This window comes from Herpailurus yagouaroundi, unplaced genomic scaffold (assembly GCF_014898765.1).
Source record: "Herpailurus yagouaroundi ecotype Mexico unplaced genomic scaffold, PumYag 182, whole genome shotgun sequence".
NCBI lineage: Eukaryota > Metazoa > Chordata > Mammalia > Carnivora > Felidae > Herpailurus > Herpailurus yagouaroundi.
The window spans coordinates 8477887-8497725 of record NW_024412413.1 but is presented as its reverse complement, the minus strand read 5'-3'; the positions used below and the strand labels follow the sequence as shown (position 1 = coordinate 8497725).

The following is a 19839-nucleotide window of genomic DNA, read 5'->3' as shown; positions in this document are numbered from 1 at the left end:
GCTCTGTCTCTCTCTATCCCAAAAATAAATAAACGTTGAAAAAAAAATTTTTTAGCTCTAATACGAATAATCTGTTATTAACCTAATCTCATACCTCGATTTCTATTTACAAAGCTGACACTTTATTTTTTTTTTATTTTTTATTTTTAAAAAACTAAATCCAAGTTAGTTGACATAAAGTATAATGATTTCAGGAATAGAATTTAGTGATTCATCACTTACATATAACACCCAGTGCTCATCCCGACAAGTGCCCTCATTAATGCCTCTTGGCCATTTGGCTCATCCCTCCACCCAACACCCTGCCAGCAACCCTCAGTTTGTTCTCTGTATTTGAGTCTCTTATGTTTGTCTCCCTCTCTGCTTTTATCTTATTTTTGCTTCCCTTCTCTATGTTCATCTGTTTTGTTTCTTAAGTTCCACATGAGTGAAATCATATGATATTTGTCTTTCTTGGACTTATTTTGCTTAGCATAATACACTCTAGTTCCATCCACATTATTGCAAATGGTGAGATTTCATTCTTTTTGATCGCTAATATTCCATCGTATGTGTACACACCACATCTTCTTTATCCATTCATCAGTCGATGGATACTTGGCCTCTTTCCATACTTGGGCTATTGTTGATAGTGCTGCTGTAAACACTGGGATGCATGTGCCTCTTCAAATCAGCATTTTTGTATCCTTTGGATAAATACCTAGTAGTGCAATTGCTGGATCATAGGGTAGTTGTGTGTTTTGTTTTGTTTTGTTTTGTTTTGTTTTGTTTTGTTTTGTTTTTTTGAGGAACCTCCATACTGTTTTCCAGAGTTGTTGCACCAGTTTGCATTCCCACCAACAGTGCAAAAGGGTTCCTCTTTCTCTGCATTCTCACCAACGTTTGTTGTTGCCTAAGTTGTTAATTTTAACCATTCTGACAGGTGCGAGGTGGTATTTCATTGTGTGTGTGTTTTTTTTTTTTTAATTTTTTTAATGTTTATTTTTGAGAGAGAGAGAGACCGAATGTGAACAGGGAGGGGCAGAGAGGGAGAGGAAGACACAGAATCCTCCAGGCTCTGAACTGTCAGCACAGAGCCCAGTGTGGGGCTCAAACTCATGGACTTCAAGATCATGGCCTGAGCCAAAGTTGGATGCTTAACAAACTGAGCCACCCAGGAGCATTGTGGTTTTGATTTGTATTTCCCTGATGATGAGTGATGTGGAACATCCTTTCATGTGTCTGTTAGCCATCTATCTGTATGTCTTCTTTGGAAAAGTGTCTATTCATATCTTTTGCCCATTTCTTCACTAGATTATTTCTTATGGGTGCTGATTTTGATAAGTTCTTTATAGATCTTGGATACTAACCCTTTACCTGAGATGTCATTTGCAAATATCTTCTCCCATTCCATCAGTTAGTTGCCTTTTAGTTTTGCTGATTGTTTCCTTGCTGCGCAGAAACTCTTCATCTTGATGGGGTCCCAGTAGTTCATTTTTGCTTTTGTTTCCCTTGCCTCCAGAGACATGTCAAGTAAGAAGTTGCTGCAGCCGAGGTCAAAGAGGTTGTTGCCTGTTTTCTCCTCTAGGATTTTGATGGCTTCCTGTCGTATGTTTAGGACTTCCATCCATTTTGAGTTTATTTTTGTGTAAGGTGTAAGAAAGTGGTCCAGGTTTATTGTTTTGCATGTTGCTGTCCAGTTTCCCAGCACCATTTGCTGAAGAGACTGTGTTTTTTCCATTGGATATTCTTTCCTGCTTTGTCAAAGATTAGTTAGCCATAAGTTTGTGGGTCCATTTCTGGGTTCTCTATTCTGTTCCATTGATCTGAGTTTCTGTTTTTGTGCCAGTACCATACTATCTTGATGATTGCACCTTTATAATACAAAAGTTGACACTTTAGAGTAGAAAAGGCAAATCTTCAAAAATCCAAATCCTCTCCCAAATGAGACATTCATTAATTTCATTTAAACAATTTTCAAAGGGAGAGTTTCTCATAGAATTGTTTTTATTGCAGATTTTGCTGTTAGGTGCTCAGCTGTAACAACAGATGACTAGATAAGTCAATTACAGAATATATGGCTATAAAAACTCTGGTTACTGGGGAAATTTTTGGTAATTTAGTGCTCAGTACAGAAAAATATTTTAAAATATGTATTGTTAGAACTGTGCATATATAGAGAAAAACTAAGAACACAGAAGGGAAGAAAATGATTTATTGGAGTAGCAGATTTGTGACAGAATTTTTTAAAATTTTGATTTCCATTAATGTTGCATAAGTACAAAAGTCAGAGAAGAGTGCAGAACTTCCCAAGAGAAACCCAGTGACTGTGTTTATACTCTAGAGATTTTCTCCTGACCTGGAACCCAAATTTATCCTGCTATAGTTTTAAGTTTATCATTTGTGTTTGTATCTGACTGTATTCTCATTGGAAAAGAATTGATTCTGTTCAGAGTGCTCAGAGGTGTTGGAAAGAAGCGCTCCTGAGCCTTGGGCTCTAACAGCCAGTGTCCCACCAGACCCCAGCTTAGGTTGTGGCTGGGGACCCGGTGCATGAACTGTGGAGAAATTCAGGGGACAGGGAAATATTTCTGTAAAAGTTTTTGGATTTGGAAATAGCATTTTCCCCTTACAGCCCACTTTACAATTGTTGTACTTTTCTAGTCTCCTGGTTTATAAGCATCTTTTTTCCTTTAAAATGCTTTCAGTGGCGGGGTGTCTGGGTAGCTCAGTCAGTCTGACTCTTGGTTTCGGCTCGGGTCATGGTCTCACGGTTCATGAGTTTTAGCCCTGCAGTGGGCTCTGTGCTGGTGGCGCAAAGGCTGCTTGGGATTCTCTCTCTCCATCTCTCTGCTCCTCCCCTGCTCATGCTTTCTCTCTCAAAATAAATAAACTTTAAAAAAATCACTAAAATGGTTTCCGTGGCTTTGCCTTTGGAAAGTGTTGTACTTGAATATAATAGAAAGCAACTACAGCCCCAGGTGAAGTCACACCTGGGGATTTGGTTTAGGCTTTAAAAACAGCAAAACAACAACAAGGAAAAATGGTGCCTTGGAAACTTGACTGTTAAAGTGTTGTCACTTGTTTTTCCAGTGATTACTTAAACTACTGGGGGGAAACTTGTTATAGTAACTTGAAAAATGACAGACTTACCTGTTAGCAGCTTGGGGAGTTCCTGACTTCACAGGTTGCTAAGATGTCAGATTCATGCTGAGCAGTGTTAGTAAAGTGTTAGCTACAAATGAGAAGAGAAGGAGATCTTTTTCACAGTTATAGATAAGCTATTTCTGATATTTGCACTTTTTTTCCCACTTATGCTTTTTAAAAAAATTTATCTCACATTTTGTTTTGTTTATTTATTTGAGAGAGAAAGAGCGTGAGCATGAGCAGGGGAGGGGTAGAGAGGGAGAGAGAGAGAATCCCAAGCAGGGGTCATGCTATAAGTGCAGAGCTGGACGTAGGACTCTATCTCACAAACTGTGAGATCATGACCTGAGCTGGGATCAAGAGTCGGATGTTTAACCGACTGAGCCACCCAGGTGTCCAGTTATTGTATTTTAAATCATGTACTGTCTTGATGCTGATGATTCCACTTTTCTTCTGTTCTCTCTTCAGCTCACTCTAATTGGACTGTCACCTTCACCATTAAAACTTAAAACTCTTGTCAAGATCACCAAAAACCTCCAGCTTGCAGAACCAGCGACCCATTCTCTGTCCTCTTACCACTTTACCTCTGGGTGGTACACGACACTGATTATCATCATCATCATCATCATCATCACCATCATCTCCTCTCCTCCTCCTCCTCCTCCTCCTCCTCTTCTTCCTCCTCTTCCTCCTCCTCTTGGTTTCTACAGCACCACACACTACTAGTGTTCCTTCTACTTCACTGGCCACCCCTCAAATCTTATTTCCTGTTCCTTTCCTGCCTAACCTCTAAGTGTTGGAATGTTCCAGGATTTGGTTCTAGACCCCCTACTGTGCATTCTCTCCTTGGCCGGGACAGCTAGTCCTGATGATTCCCAGATTCACACCTGTAGTGTTGACATCTGTGTACTTTATACTCATATACACAATTGCCTAATTGACATCTCCACTTAGAGGGCTAATAGGCATCTCGACTTAACATGACCAAAGCAGATCTCTTGATTTCTAAACCTGAAACTTGCTCTCCCCCATAGTCTTCCTTATCTTGATTAATAGGACCTGCACAGTTGCTCGGGTAAAAAATCTAGGAGTTGTCATTGACTCTTTATTTCTGTTATCTACCTCTCCACCTCCACATTATATCCAGAATCTAGTTACTTGTCACCATCTCAAGTACTTTAGTCAGAGATACTATCTCTTTCCTGGGTAACTATAATAGCTTCTATCCTTAGGCCTTCTGTAGTTCATTCTTTACACAGCAGCCAGTGCAGCCAGTGTGATTTCTTTAAAACATGAGTCAGACCAAGTCACGCCCCTGCTCAAAGCTCTCCAGTGGCTTCCCATTAAAATAAAATCCCAGCCTCTTTACCATGGGTAGAAGGCCCTCTGTAAGCTAGCTCCTGTCTGCCTCTCCAGAGCTGTCTGCTATTTCCCCCCTCATCGTTCTACCTCCGACACACTAGCCTGTTATTTCTCCAGTGTAATAAACTCTAGTTCTTTAAGACCCTTGCTTGAGCCATTTCTTCTGCTTGGGCTGTCCTTCTAGGTCTCTGCAGAACTGGTTCCTTGTCATCTCTGTGATGTCAGCTGAAATGTCATCTCCTCAGGCCTTCTCTGACCACTCCTCAAAAATAGCCTGTCTGCCCCTACCTATCACTCTGAAACCTATTATTCTGTGGGATTTTTTTTTTCATAGTATGTATTATTACTCTGAAATTATCTTACTCACTTATTTACTAATTGTCTTTTTCTGTCACTAATGTTAATAGCTGGCATCTACTAAGTACATACTATGTGCCAGGTATTATGATAAGTATTTACTTACATTTTCTCATTTGTCATCCCCTTTTACAGATAAGGAAGCTGCAGGTTCACAGGAGCAAGAGTTTTGTCTGTCTTGTTTTATTGCTGTCTCCCTAGCACATGGAACAGTGTTTGGCACATAGTGGTTGCTCAGAAAATTTTTTTGTTGATTGGATAGATGAATGAAAGACTCCCAAATTTATCTCTTTAGTTCTGACAGTTCCATGAAGATGTCCACTTGTATATCCAGCCCCCTACTTACCTTCTCCAACTGGATATCTGAGAAACATTTATTTTTATCTTATTTTTTAATTTTAATGTTTATTTTTGAGGGAGAGACAGAGAGAGAGAGCGAGAGCGCACAAGTGAGGGAGGGGCAGGAAGAGAGGGAAACACAGAAGCCAAAGCAAGCTCTAGGCTCCAGGCTGTCGGCACAGAGGTAGACCTCTCCCATTCCCTCTTAACTTTGTCTCTCTTGTTCATCATGTTTCAGTTATACTGAGCTCTTTTTTGTCCCTCCAAGGTCTTACCCACCTCAGAGCCTTCGGATTTGTCATTCCTTCTGTCCTATGACTCTCCACTCCTAGATCTTTGCAAGGCTGGCTTCCTGTCCTTCAGCTATCAACCCAAACAGTACTTCAGAGATTCCTTCCTTGGATTCTATATCACATCAGCCTTTTGTTTTATTCAGAGTACCTCCCACATTTGGGAATTCTCATTTATTTGTCCATCTGTTTATTTGTTTCTGTTTGATTTTCCCCTCTAGGCTGTAAATCATTGTTGTCCTAGCACATAACATGTGTTGGAGAAATATTTAGGGAGTGAATGACTGAAGAATTTACATATTTCTGGGTGCGCATCCTGCATTATAGTGTTTTCATGTAATGTTAGATCATAAATAGTATCCATATTGCTTAGTCCCAATAATTGGAATTTTTATACGGTTGTTTCTGGCTTTTTTCACTAAGCGTAATGGTTTTTTTCTTCTTTTATGTTACTAAGGTATAATTTACTTATGATAAAATTCATTCCTTTTAGTGTACAAGTCTGCAGGCTCTGACAGATACGTACAATTACAGAATTGCCAACAATCGGGATACCGAATTTCTCTCACCCCACAAATTGCCCTGTGTAACTATATAGTTAACTCTTCCCCCTACCCCCATCCTGTAGAAACTACTGGTCTGTTTTCTGTACCTATATATAGTATGCTCTTTCCAGGACGTCCTAAAGCTGGAATCCTGCCGTATGTATCTTTTTCAATCTGACTTCTTTCCTTTAGCATAATACACTTGAAGTTTGTCTGTTGTCGAGTGTGTCAGTAGTTGCTTATTTTATTTTGTTTGTTTTGCTGATTAGTAACCCATTATATGGATTTATCACAATTCTTTATCCATTTACCAGTTAAGATATTGGGTTGTTTTCAGATTTTGGCAATCATGGATAAAGCCGCTGTAAAGATTTACATACAGATTTTTTTGATGAACAAAAATTTTCATTTCACTTAGATAAATATACCCAGGAGTAGGACTGTTGGGTTGTATTATGTTATGTTTAGCTCTATAAGAAACTTCCAAAATTACTGTACCATTTTGCATTCCCACCAACAACGTAGGGGAGTTCTAGTCGCTCTGCATCCTCATCAGCACTTGATATTGTTAGGTTTTGGTGGTTTTTTTTTTTTTCTTTTTTTTTTTTTTTTTTTTTTAACTTTAGTCATTTAATATGTGTGTGGTAATACTGTGGTTTTAATTTACATTTCCCTAATGAGTAATGATATTGAGTATATTTCCACATACTTGTCATTTGTATATATAATTTGAAAATGTTTCTTTTTATTCATTTAAGTAGCCTCTCACCCAATGTAGGGCTTGAACTCGCAAACTTAAGATTAGGAGTCTCAGGGGGCACCTGGGTGGCTCAGTCAGTTAAGCATCTGAATTCGGTTCAGGTCATGATCTCGCGGTTTGAGTTCGAGCCCTGTGTCAGGCTCTGTGCCGATAGCTCAGAGCCTGGAGCCTGCTTCGGATTCTTTATCTCCCCCTCTCTCTGCCCCTCCTCTGCTTGCACTTTGTCTCTCTCTCTCTCTCTCTCAAAAATAAATAATAGACATTTAAAAAAAAAAAAAAAGATCAGGAGTCTCCTGCTCTTCCAACTGAGCCAGCCAGCTGCCCTTAAAAACGTTTCTGTTTGAATCTCTGCCCCTCCTTTTTTAAATTGGGTTGCTTATTTTTTTGCTTACTGAGTTTTGAGAATTCCTTGATAGTCTAGATACATGTCCTTAATCAGATATGTGATTTGAAAACATTTTCTACCGTTTGTGGCTTTGATTTGTTAAAGTCCAATTTATCACCTTTTTTCTTTGATATATCATGCTTTTAGAGTAAAATCTAAGTAATCTTTGCCTAATCAAGGTCATAAACATTTTTTCCTGTTTTCTTCTAGAAGTTTTAGTGTTCAGGGAATCCAGCTGACTCAGTCCATAGAGCATGCAACTCTTGATCTCGGGGTTATGAGTTTGAGCTCTGTGTTGGGCCTAGAGCTTACTTAAAAAAAAAAAAATAGAAGTTTTAGTGTTGGGTTTTACATTTAGGTCTGCGATCCATTTTGAGTTAATTTTTTGTATGTGGTGTGAGGTATGGATTAAGGTTAATTTTTTACAGATGGCTGTCCAGTTTTTTTAGGACCATTTGTTGCAAAGACTCTTCTTTCTCCATTGGATTGCATTTGTATTTTTGCTGAAAATTAATTGCATTCATTTCTATGGCTGCCATAGTAAAGTATCACAAATTGTCTGATTCGGAACGACAGTAATATTATTTCACAATTTTGGAGGCCATAAGTCTGAAATCAAGGTGTCATTAGGGCCATGCTTATCCTGCAACCTGTAGAGGAAGGATCCTTCCTTGCCTCTTCCAGCTTCTGGTAGCGCCAGATGTTTGTTGGCTTGTTACAGCGTAATTCTAGTCTCTGCTTCACATAGTGTTCTCCCTGTGTCTCTTCACATTGTCTTCCCTCTCTGTAGGTCTGTGTCCACATTTTTATAAGGACAACAGTCATATTGAATTAGGGCTCACCTTAATGATGTCATCTTAAGTTGGTTAAATTAGTAAAGACCCAGTTTCCAAATAAGGTCACATTCTGAGGTATCGAGGGTTGGGGCATCAACATACCTTTTTTGGGGAAACAGTTTAACCATAACATTAATTGGCAATATGTATGGGTCTATTTCTGGATTGCCTGTTCTGTTCCATTGTTTTATGTGTTTGTCCTTTTGCCAGTGCCACACTGTACTGCAGCTTTATAATAAGTATAGAAATAAAGTAGTGTGAATTCTCCAGCTTTATGCTTTTTTTTTCTAAAATTTTTTTTAATGTTTATTTTTGTGAGAGAGAGAGTGCAAGCAGGGGAAAGGCAGAGAGAGAGGAAGACACAGAATCTGAAGCCAGTTCCAGGCTCTGAGCTGTCAGCACAGAGCCCGATGCAGAGCTTAAGTCCATGAACCGTGAGATCATGACCTGAGCTGAAGTCAGACACTTAACCAACTGAGCCACCCAGGCACCCCTCCAGCTTTCTGCTTCTTGAAAATTGTTTTGAGTATTCTGATTCCTTTGCTCATTCGTTTAAATTTTAGAATCAACTTGTCAATTTCTCCAAGAAATCCTAGGATTTTGATTAGAATTATGTTGCATCCTTTCCTTGTTCCCAGTCTTAAGGCTAAAGCATTCAGTCTTTCATCATTAAGATGTTAACTGTAGGGGCACCTGGTTTTCTCATTCAGTTGAGCATTTGACTCTTGATTTCAGCTCAGGTCATGATCTCACAGTTTTGTGGGTTCGAGCCCTGCATCAGGTTCTGCACTCGCAGTGTGGAGCCTGCTTGGGATTCTCCCTCTCCCTCTCCCTCTGCCCTTCCCCCATTCTATCTGTTTCAGAATAAAAAAGTAAATAAATAAAAATAAATAAATAAAATATACATTTATATGTATAATAATATATTTATATTATTTATGTTATTTATATATTTATATTATATATTATAATATGTTAATATTTAATATGTAATATATTAATATATATTATATATTATTTATATATTTATATATAAAATAATATTTTATATATAAAAATAAATAATAAATAAATACATAAAAAATAAATAACTGTGGGATTAAAAAAATTTTTTTTAAATGTATTTTTGAGGGACAGAACGCAAGCGGAGGAGGGGCAGAGAGAGAGGGAGACAGAACCTGAAGCAGGCTCCAGGCTCCAAGCTGTCAGCCCAGAGCTCAATGTGGGACTTGAGCTCATGAACCCTTGAGATTGTGACCTGAGCCAAAACCAAGAGTTGCTGCCCAGGCGCCCCAACTGTAGGATTTTTGTAGATCTCCTTTATTAAGTGAAGTTTTCTTCTATGACTAGTTTATTGAGATTTTTTTTTTAAATCATGAATGGATATTGCCTTTTATCAAATATTTTTTTCTATATCTGTTGAGATAAACATAGTTTTTCTTCTTTAGGCTGTTGCTACACTTAATTACATTGATTGATTTTTAAATATTGAACATGTCTTGCATTCCCAAGACAAATCCCAATTGGTCTTGATGGTGTTGTTCTTTTTATGCATTGTGGAACTTACATGAAATGTTCATAATATTCTCTTATTATCTTTTTACTGTTTCTGGGATCTGTAGTGATATATCCTCTTTCATTCCTGATATTGGTAATCTCTGTCTTCTCACTTTTTTCAGAGATTTATTGATTTTATTGATCTTCGCTAAGGAGCAAATTTTAGTTTCACTGATTTTTCCTCTATATTTTTGTGTCCACTTCACTGATTTCTGTTATCTTTGTTATCTATGACTCTCCCCCCCCCCCGTTCTTCTTCATACTTTGCATTAAATTCACCAGTAAATTCAACAACTTAAACAATGGACAGATTCCTTGAAAGTGCACAAACTACCAAAGCTCACTCAAGAAGAAAAAGATAATCTGAATCACCTCATCACTATTAAATAAATTATAGTTGGAAACCTTTCCACAAAGAAAACTCCAGGCACAGAAGATTTCATTGGTGATTTTTACTTAACATCTAAGGAAGAAGTAACACCAGCTTCTACACAAACTCTTCCTGAAAATTGAAAGGGAGGGACTACTTTCCAAATCATTCTATAGCAAATATTGTCCTGATGTCAATACCAAAAAAGGCGTTACTAGGATAGAAAACAGATCATATGTCCTTCATCAGCATAGATCCAGATATTCTCAACTTAGTTTTAGCAAATTGCATTCCACAATGTATAAAAGGGAGAATGCATTGTGATGACCCAGTGGGATGAGCTTCAGGTATTCCTCATTTTCCTTTCAGGTTTTTCTTTTGCCAACCCTGGGTACTTTCCTCACACACATGCTGTGACCAGTATTCAGATGAAGATTGGGAACACCCTCTGCAGATTTCTGGAGTTCTTTGCAAGTTATGTGCAAGCCTCCCTTCTCCATGTCTTTGCTCTCCTTTGGCCTCCTCTAGCTCTCCACTCTGTGTCCTGGGCCAGCCAGCAAACTATCCAGGTGGGAACTGGGATGATGATTTGTTTTCTCTGTCTCAGGGCTCACTGTCCTGTGCTGCCTGTCTTCCAATGTCTGAAAACCATTGTTTCATGTATTTTTCTGTTTTAGCTCACGTTGGGAAAGTAAATCCAATCCTTGTAACTGTCTTGGCCAGATGTGGAAGTCCATAGTTGGAATTTGAAATGATTGAGTCACATTTTATTGTGTCATTATATCAAAATGCTGAAGTAAACATTTTCATGCACATACTGTTTTGCTTCTATTGAATTTTTAAAAAATTTTTTTTGATGTTTATTTATTTTTGAGAGAGACAGAGACAGAATGCGAGTGGGTTGGGGCAGAGAGAGAGGGAGACCCAGAATCTGAAGCAGGCTCCAGGCTCTGAGCTGTCAGCACAGAGCCCGACGCGGGACTCAAACCCACGAGCTGTGAGATCATGACCTGAGCCGAGGTCGGACGCTCAACCAACTGAGCCACCCAGGCGCCCCTATTGAATTGTTTCTTTACATTTCCAGGAGGAACTTACTGGGTCAAAGAGTATGAAAATATTTATCGGTATTCCATTCCCAAGGGAACATACCAATTTATAGCAATTCATGAGTGAACTAATTTTTTTTTAAGTTTATTTATTTTGAGAGAGAGAGAGAGGAGGGTCAGAGAAAGAGGGGGACAGAGGATCCAAAGTGGGATCTGTGTTGACAGCAGAGAGCCCAATGCAGGGTCCGAACTCATGAACCATGAGATCATGACCTGAGCCTGTCAGACACTTATCCGACTTAGCTATCCAGGTGCCCCAAACTAATCTTCTTTCACAAAACTAGTTTTTACAGTATTGAGTATTTTATTTCATCATTATTTTTTTAAGTAGGCTCCATGCCCAGTATGGGGCTTATGATAATCGAGACCAAGAGCCACATGTCCTATTGACTGAGCCAGCCAGGCACCTTGAGTATAGTATTGTATTGTATTGTATTGTATTGTATTGTATTGTATTTATTTATTTATTTATTTATTTATTTATTTATTTATTTAAAGATTTTATTTATTTTAAGAGAGTGTGTACACACGCACGAGCAGGGGAGGGGCAGAGAGAGAAGGAGAGAGAATCCCAAGCAGGCTTCCCACTGTCAGTGCAGAGCCTGATGTAGGTCTCGATCTCACATGACCTGAGATCATGACCTGAGCTGAAATCAAGAGTCAGATGCTTAACTGACTGAGCCACCCAGGCGCCCCTGAGTATTATATTTAAAAAAATAGTTTTATGGGGGCATCTGGGTGGCTCAGTCAATCATTGAGTGTCCATCTCTTAATTTTGGCTCAGGTAATGATCTCAAAATTCGTGGGTTTGTGCCCCATGTCAGGCTCTGCCCTGACAGCATGGAGCTTTCTTGGGATTCTCTCTTTCTCTCTGTCTCTCCCTTGCTCATGCTCTCTCTCTCTCTCTCAAACTTAAAAAAATAGTTTATGTATGTTTATGTACATATATATGTAAATACATATAGTTATACATACATATATATGTATATATATATATTCATGTGTGTTTGTATGTATATGAATGCTTCCATCACCAAAGGGTCTGATCTCCTTGGCTCTCTGGGTCTCAAATCAAAACCTCCAAGAAGGGATTTATTAGGCTATTTTGGGAAAAACACTCATGCCTGGTCTCATCATGTTTGGCAATAGCTGTTGAGTTGTATGATTGGTCCATTTCACATCTGTGTTCACCCAGAACCAATCAACTAGGGTCAGAGAGATGAAGTCACATAAATGTAAACAGCTTCCCAGAATTATGTAGATGGAAAAAAGTGAGTAAGGGAAGCAGTTTCAAAAGTTTGGGGTTAGTGTGGTAGGGAGGTTGCTATTTTCCAGACACCCAGAAGAAGGGAGAATATGGCATAAATAAAATACCAGTTATTACCATGGTATGAAATGTTTTTACTTTTTTTTTTCTATTTACTTTTTTTTTCATTTGCTGTTGTTCTTTCTTTCGTCTTATTTATCTAACATATTAGATAAATGTTTATTGAGAGACTTCTGAGTGCCAGGGATACAGAGGGAAGCAAGATGCAGTCTAGTTTTGTGGGGTCAGTTGGCCAAAAAAGAAAAAGGGATAAAAATGCTATGGGATAAGTGCTGTGATAGACTTATTCACAAGGCTTTATAGGAGCACAGGGAGAGAACCTCAGCTAAAGGCAGAGAAGAGACATGAAGGTATATTAGTTATCTTGGATGCATATACATCACCCTAAAACTTAGTGGCTTAAAACAAAAATAATCATTTATTATCTCTTACAGTTTCTGTGGGTCAGAAATTCAGGAGCATCTTGGTTGGGAGATTGTGGCTCATGAGAGGAGAGAGTCTCTTATGACATTGCTGTTAGATGTTGGGCTGGAGCTGCAGTCATCTGAAAACTTGGGACTAGGAGATCTGCTTCCAAAGTGGCTCACTTAAGTGGCTTGCGAAGTTGGTGCCTCTCCATGGGGCTTCTTGGGTGTCCTCACAGCATGGCAGCTGACTTCCTCCGGAGCAGGTGATATAAGAGACCAAGGTGGAAGCTGCAATGCCATCTATGGCCTATCCTTGGAAGTTATACATGGTTACTGCTGCTGTATTGATTGGTCTCAGAGGTTAGCTGGAGTTCAGTGTGGAGAGGACCTACACAAGGATGTGAATACCAGGAGGTGGAATCATTTGGGGCCATCTTGGAGGCTGGTTACTACAGAAGGCTTCTTTCTATGACAAGGTGTTGTTTCAGTCGAGTTGTTATAAATAGGAGTCTACCTGACAAAAGGAGAAGACCACCATGCACTAAAGAATGGAGACATTTGGGCAGCTGATAGGGGTAGACCAGCATCACTGTAGTGTAAGGTAGATGTGGGGAGAGAGAGGTAGAAGCAGGTGGTGTAGGACCTTGTGTTGTTAGAGAATGTGGCCCTTATTCTAGGTGTGAGTTAAGCAGGAGATCAGGGATCAGATTTACATTTCAGAAAGATAATGTTGGCAAAAGGAAGCAGCTGGAAATAGGAGCCTGGAGCTTGGGGGAAAGGTGTCCTCAGAGGAAAGAGTGGTTGTGAAGCTTGGACAGCGCATGAGGTTGCCGGAATAGCTCTGAGTAAGGAAAGCAAGGGCCGAGGGTGGAGCCCACATACATTTTAGAGGTATGCTGAGGAAGAGAAGCCAGTAAGAAAAACCAGTAAAAATCCCAATGTTTCTGTACCCTACCTTGAGAAAAGTACTCAAAATATTTTCCAATAAAATGTTCATGTACCACTGATCATTTATTGTCTGATTTTTTTATTGAAGTATAGTTGACATACAATGTTATATTAGTTTCAAGCGTACAACATAGCAGTTAGACAAGTTGCACATGTTATGCTGTGCCCACCACAAGTGTAACTACCATCTGTCATACATCACCATTACAATACCACTGACTGTGTTCCCTGTGCTGTACTTTCCATCCCCATGACTTATTCATTCCATAGCTGGAAGCCTGCATTTCCCACTCCCCTTCCCCCATTTTGCCCACCCCCTCACCTCCCTCACCTCTGGCAACCAACAATTTGTTCTCTGTATTTATGGGTCTGTTTCTGCTTTCTGTCTGTTTGCTTGTTTTGTTTTTTAGAATCCACATAAAAGTGAAGTCATCTGATATTTGTCTTTCTCTGGCTTATTTCACTTAGTGTAATACCCTCTAGGTCTCTCCATGCTGTCACAAATGGCAAGATCTTATCCTTTTTATGGCTGAGTAGCAGTCCATTGTGTGTGTGCATGTGTGTGAACAGTACATCTTCTTCTTCTTCTTTTTTTTTTTTTTTTTTTAAGAGAGAGAGGGAGCATGTATGAGTGGGAGAGGGGCAGAGAGAGAGGGAGAGAGAGAATCCTAAGCAGGTCCATGCCTAGCATGGAGCCTGACACAGGGCTTGATCTCATAACCCTATGATCATGACCTGAGCTGACATCAAGAGTCAGACACTTAAATGACTGAGCCACCCAGGCACTTCAGTATCATCTTTATCCATTCATCTGTCGATGGACATCTGGGTTGCCTATCTTGGCAATGTAAATAATGCAAATAATGCAGTAAATATAGGAGTGCATATATCTTTTTTTTAAATGTTTTTTAACGTTTATTCATTTTTGAGAGACAGAGCACGAGTGAGGTAGGGGCAGAGACAGAGGGAGACGCAGAATCTGAAGCACTTCAGGCTCTGAGCTGTCAGCACAGAGCCTGACGTGGGGCTTGAATCCACGAACTGTGAGATCATGACCTGAGCCGAAGTTGGGCGCTTAACCGACTGAGCCACCCAGGTGCCCCTGCATATATCTTTTCAAATGAAATTTTTTGTTTTCTATGGATAAATATCCAGTAGTATAATTATTGGATCATACAGTATTTCTATTTTTAATTTTTTGAGGAACTTCCATACTGTTTTCCACAGTGGCTGTACCAGTTTGCATTTGCATCAATACTGCAGGAGCATTCCTTTTTCTCCACATCCTCGCCAACATCTGTTATTTTTCTTGTCTTTTTGATTCTACCCATTCTGACAGATGTAAGGTGGTATCTCATTGTGGTTTTGATTTACATTTCCCTGATAGTGAGTGATGTTAAGCATCTTTCTGTCTGTCTGTTGGCCGTCTGTATGTTTTCTTTGGAAAAATGTCTATTCAGGTTCTCTGCCCATTTTTAATTCATATTATTTGCCTTTTTTTGTGTGTTCAGTTGCGCAAGTTCTTTTTATTTTGGATACTAGCCCTTTATTGCATATATCATTTGCAAATGTCTTCTCTCATTTAGTAGGTTGCCTTTTCATTTTATTGATTGTTTGCTGTGCAGTAGTTTTTTATTTTGTGCAGTCCCAATAGTTTTATTTTTGTGTTTGTTTCTCTTACCTCGGGGGACCTATCTAGAAAAATGTTATTACTAAGGCCAATTTCAAATAAATTATTGCCTGTGTTTTCTTCTAGGAGTTTCATGGTTTCATGTTTCACATTTAGGTCTTTAAGATTTTACTTTTTTTTTTAATGTTTATTTATTTTTGACAGAGAGAGACAGAGACAGAGCATGAGCGGGGGAGGGGCAGAGAGAGAGGGAGACACAGAATCCTAAGCAGGCTCCAGGCTCCCAGTTGTCAGCACAGAGCCCAACCCGGGGCTCAAACTCACAGACTGTTGAGATTGTGACCTGAGCTGAAGTTGGACGCTCAACCGACTGAGCCACCCAGGCGCCCCTAAGATTTTACTTTTTAAAGCGTCTGTAGTAGCTACATTATCCTCTTACACCAGCCTTTCTTGGACTTCCCTGCCCTTGCACCTCTCGCTCCCAATTAGTTGTTACCAATAGTTTTCGGTGTCCTATCATTTTTTCACAGAGAAAAACAGCCTTCAGGATCTCAGCCCCTTTAGAATACAAATATTTCTGCTTTTGCTGGTCTGGGCTTTCGTGTTCCCTGGCAAATGTATGACCACCTCTGCAATTGTGGCAACCCTGCTGTATTGTCAAGAAAACTAGGATAGAAGGTCAAGAGTGGAGGAAGGACAAAATCTCCTTCCTAACACACACAGATTTACAGGTTCATCTCAGTCTTTGCTTTGTGAACAAAATTTGCCTTTCAGGAAATTGTAGGATTTGCAAACTAGGGAGAAATATACTGGAGGCAGAGTAAAAAGATTCCTTTAAGCATGTAAATTTAATTAAAAAGAAATCCTTCTGTGGCACCTCAAAGTTGCTTGCATCAATCCTGTTTTTCAAAAGTTTCTTTCTGCCTCTGTACCCCTGTGACAACAGCAGGGCAGCTGGTGACGTGGCTAAGTTCTTAGCTGCTTCCACCAACTCCCAGATGGCTGCTTTCAGGAAGTTGCCATAGTGACCAGAGGCAGGAAAAACCTGCCTGCCCAGCTTAGCAATATCATATCCGGCTTCTACTGGGAACTTGGAGACTCAAGGGCAGTTGGCGGGAGATGTGGCATATGCATATTATTGCAGAGCCTCTTTAAAGTGTATTTAGAATTTGACCATTTCTTGCCGGTCCCACTGTGGTGAAGCCTACGTCATTCCCACCAGTGGCACTCCTGCCTCTGCACGGCAGCCAGAGAGCTTTTAAAACCTAAGTCAGATTCAGGTTCCCCTCTGCGCAGAACCCTGCTGTGATGTCCCAACTCCCTGAGAATAAGATACAAAGTCTGCACACATTGTCAGGCCCACTGTGACTCCTGCCGTGTCTCCCACTCAGGTTTGCTCTTGCTCTTCCTTCCTGGTCCCCAGCCTGCTGGCTGCCTTGCTTCTGCTTCAGCCTTCCAATTATGTTCCTGCCTCAGAGGCACCAGCTGTTCCTTCTGCCTGTCTCCCTTTTCCCTCAGATAGGACTTGATCCTTCACTTCCTTCTTTAGTCTTTGCTCAGATGTCCCCTTATCCTCAAAAGTTTTTTTCTGACCACTTTATTATACATAGCCCCTCTCTTCTATACTCTCTACACTTTACCTTGATTTATTTTTCTTACAGTACTGAAGTTGTCATGATCTGGCTCAGCTATTTCTGTGTTTTTTTGTCTGATTCTCTACTGTAACGTAACAGCTGGGACTTGGGATTTTTGCTGTTGCATCTCAGCCTTTAGAACCATGCCCGGCATGCCCGGGGACACCTGGTGGCTCAGTTGTTAAGCATCCGACTCTTGGTTTCTGCTCAGGCCATGATCTCATGCTTCGTGGGATGAGCCCCGCTCCGGGCTCTAGCACAGAGCCTGCTTGGGATTTTCTCTCTCCCTCTCTCTGCCCCGCCCCTGCTTGTGCTCACTCTCTCTCTCAAAATAAGTAAACTTAAACAAAAAGAAACAACAACAACAACAAAAAACATGCCTGGGTTGTGGTGGTGCTCAGTAAATGCTTGTTGAGTGAATGAATGAGTGGGAGGCAGGTCAAGGTCAGAATTGTCTCCCTGGCTCTCCACAGCTGGAGACAGCTCATTTCCTCCACTGTAAGCAACACCCACTTCCTTCACACTTTCTCTGTCCCTCCAGAAAAAAACAACCAAATCACTACCTCTGTGGTGTCAGTGATGAGGATGCTGGTGATGATCTAGCTGGTGGCTGTGTGACATCAATGCACCAGGCCAGATGGGAGGTAGCATGGTTTTGTAGGAGGCTACATTATTGGAGTCTGTTGGGAAAACTGTACGTGGGTCTTTTGTAGGCTAATTTTTTCTGTATAACGAATAGAGGCATCTACTTCAAAACACGTTACAAGGATTAAATGATGACATGATTTTGAAACTTCTCCGTCCCTTTAATGTAAAAATATGTAATGTTCTATCCAGCACAAAACTCTGATTGAAACCAGGCCCTACATATCTGTTACACTGAAGGAAGACATTCGGTTCTCATTACTGTCCTTGCGCAGAACAGGCAAGGCTAGGACAGCTGACCTGTTAGGGAAGCGGGTTCTGCCATCTGGCTCTCAGTGGAGCTTGTCTGGAAGCAGCTCTCCCAGTTGGGCAGCAAGGCCTCCCTGATGGGCATTTAGGCCAAATGTGGCATGGTCAGGGTGAGTCTGAGGCAAGGGTGGAGGTTAGTGACCAGTTGAGCTGCACTTACTCGCTACGAGATGACTCTTGCCCCCAGATTTGCAGATAGGTCTTTGAAGAGAATGGGGACTTCTTTCACATGGCCACTGTGAGCATAGGCTCGCGCTAAGGCACCTATGGGGCGATGTTTTCTCAAAAGCTCCCTTTGCTTGTCTTTCTTGCTTCTTCCTCAGTCACCTGACCCTTCTGGCTTACCAGAATTCTGTGGCAGAGAGCCTGGAGAAGTTCTGTCGGCCAGAACAGCAATGGCCACCTGAAAAATTGGCAAAAGCAGATGTTTCTTTTAGGTCTGGGTCTGGGTGAACATGATTTAAAAAACTGGAAGGCAGCTTGTCCTAAAATATTTCAGCCACCTCTCCGTATTGCTGCTTCCTTTTTATTTCACAGAGTCCAAGCCTTTCATTCCATAGTTGGAAATAAAAGGCTTCATATTCAGAAAAGGCCGAAGAAGCTATTCCAGAAACTGCATTTCTCTTGAAGCTCAAGTAATAACAGATTCTTTTTAGATCTAATAGGAGCAGGTTAGAAATGGGAAGTTAGAAATTGAGAGGACACGCCAGACAATGGCTTTTTCTTATTTTTAAAAATTGAAATGTAATTCACATGCTATAAAATTTACCATTTTTAAAGTGTACAGTTCAGTGGTTTTAGTGTTTCATACTGTTGTGCAACTGTCACCACTATCCCATATTCCGGAACATGTTTCTTCTCCCCAAATGGAAACCCTGTTAGCAGTCACTCTGCAGTCCCACTGCTCCCCCCATCCCCAAGCTTGGCACTCACTACCCTATTTTCTACCTATGGATTTGCCTTTTCTGGACATTTCACTTGAATAGAATCCTACAGTATTCATCCTCTTGTGAGCGGCCTCCTCACTGAGCGTAATATTCTCATGGTTCGTTGATAGGGCCGCACGTATGAATACTTCACTTTCCTTTTTACAGCTAAAGAGTTTTCTGTTGTATGGACAGTCCATACATTTTGTATAGCTATTCGTCAGTTGGCTTCTTTCTCCTTTTTGGCTAAAATGAATAATGCTGCGGTGAACATCCGTGTACAAGTTTCCGGGTGGACATGCTTTCATTTCTCTTGGGTGAATAACTATAGGAGTGGAATTACTGGTCATGTGGGAACTCCGTGTTTACCTTTTTGACAAACTGCCAGACTGTTTGCAACAGCAGCTGCTTAATTTTATATTTTAAGTCCCACCAGGGATGTGTAAGGTTCCACTTTCTCCACGTCCTTGTCAGCACTTTCTTTTTTTACAGCCATCTTAGTGGGTGTGAGGTGGTATCTCATTAAGGTTTTGATTTGCATTTCCCTGATGAGCAGTGATGTCCAGCGCCTTTCACTTGCTCTTTGGCCACTAACATCTCTTTTTGGGGGAAATGTATACGTGGATCTTTTGCCCATTTTGTCTTTTTTATTGTTGAGTCCTCATTTTGTAAGAGGACAATAAAAGGGAGGGAGGCAGGAGTTTCAGTGGCAGCAGGAGAGATCTAAATTAGATTGTGGTCTCTTGGTTTCCCAGCTGCAAGGCTGGTGACAAATATGGTAAAGCTGGACGGCTGGGTGATGTTGTAAATGTCAGTATTGAGGTGAATTAGAGGCATTGATCCAGAAGCTAATTTGTGTTCTACTGAATGGTTCCTCAAAGATTCTAGCTCGGGGAAACCTATTCATGGAAGTTTGGGTGGTGGCTGGTTTTCTCTCTTCTCTTCTCTTCTCTTCTCTTCTCTTCTCTTCTCTTCTCTTC

The 19839-nt window shown here is 40.5% G+C and overlaps 1 protein-coding gene across 4 annotated transcripts in view; it reads left to right on the top strand.

Moving 5' to 3' along the window:
• Positions 1-19839, top strand: part of SGSM3 (small G protein signaling modulator 3) — a 50065-nt gene that overhangs the window by 19530 nt on the left and 10696 nt on the right. Inside the window, exon 2 of one of the 4 annotated variants that reach the window (XM_040490747.1) lies at positions 10297-10496. The exons of the other annotated variants lie outside the window; for them this stretch is intronic. The gene's annotated coding sequence lies outside the window, so the exon portion shown is untranslated. The remainder of the gene's footprint in view (positions 1-10296; positions 10497-19839) is intronic. 4 annotated transcript variants of the gene reach the window in all.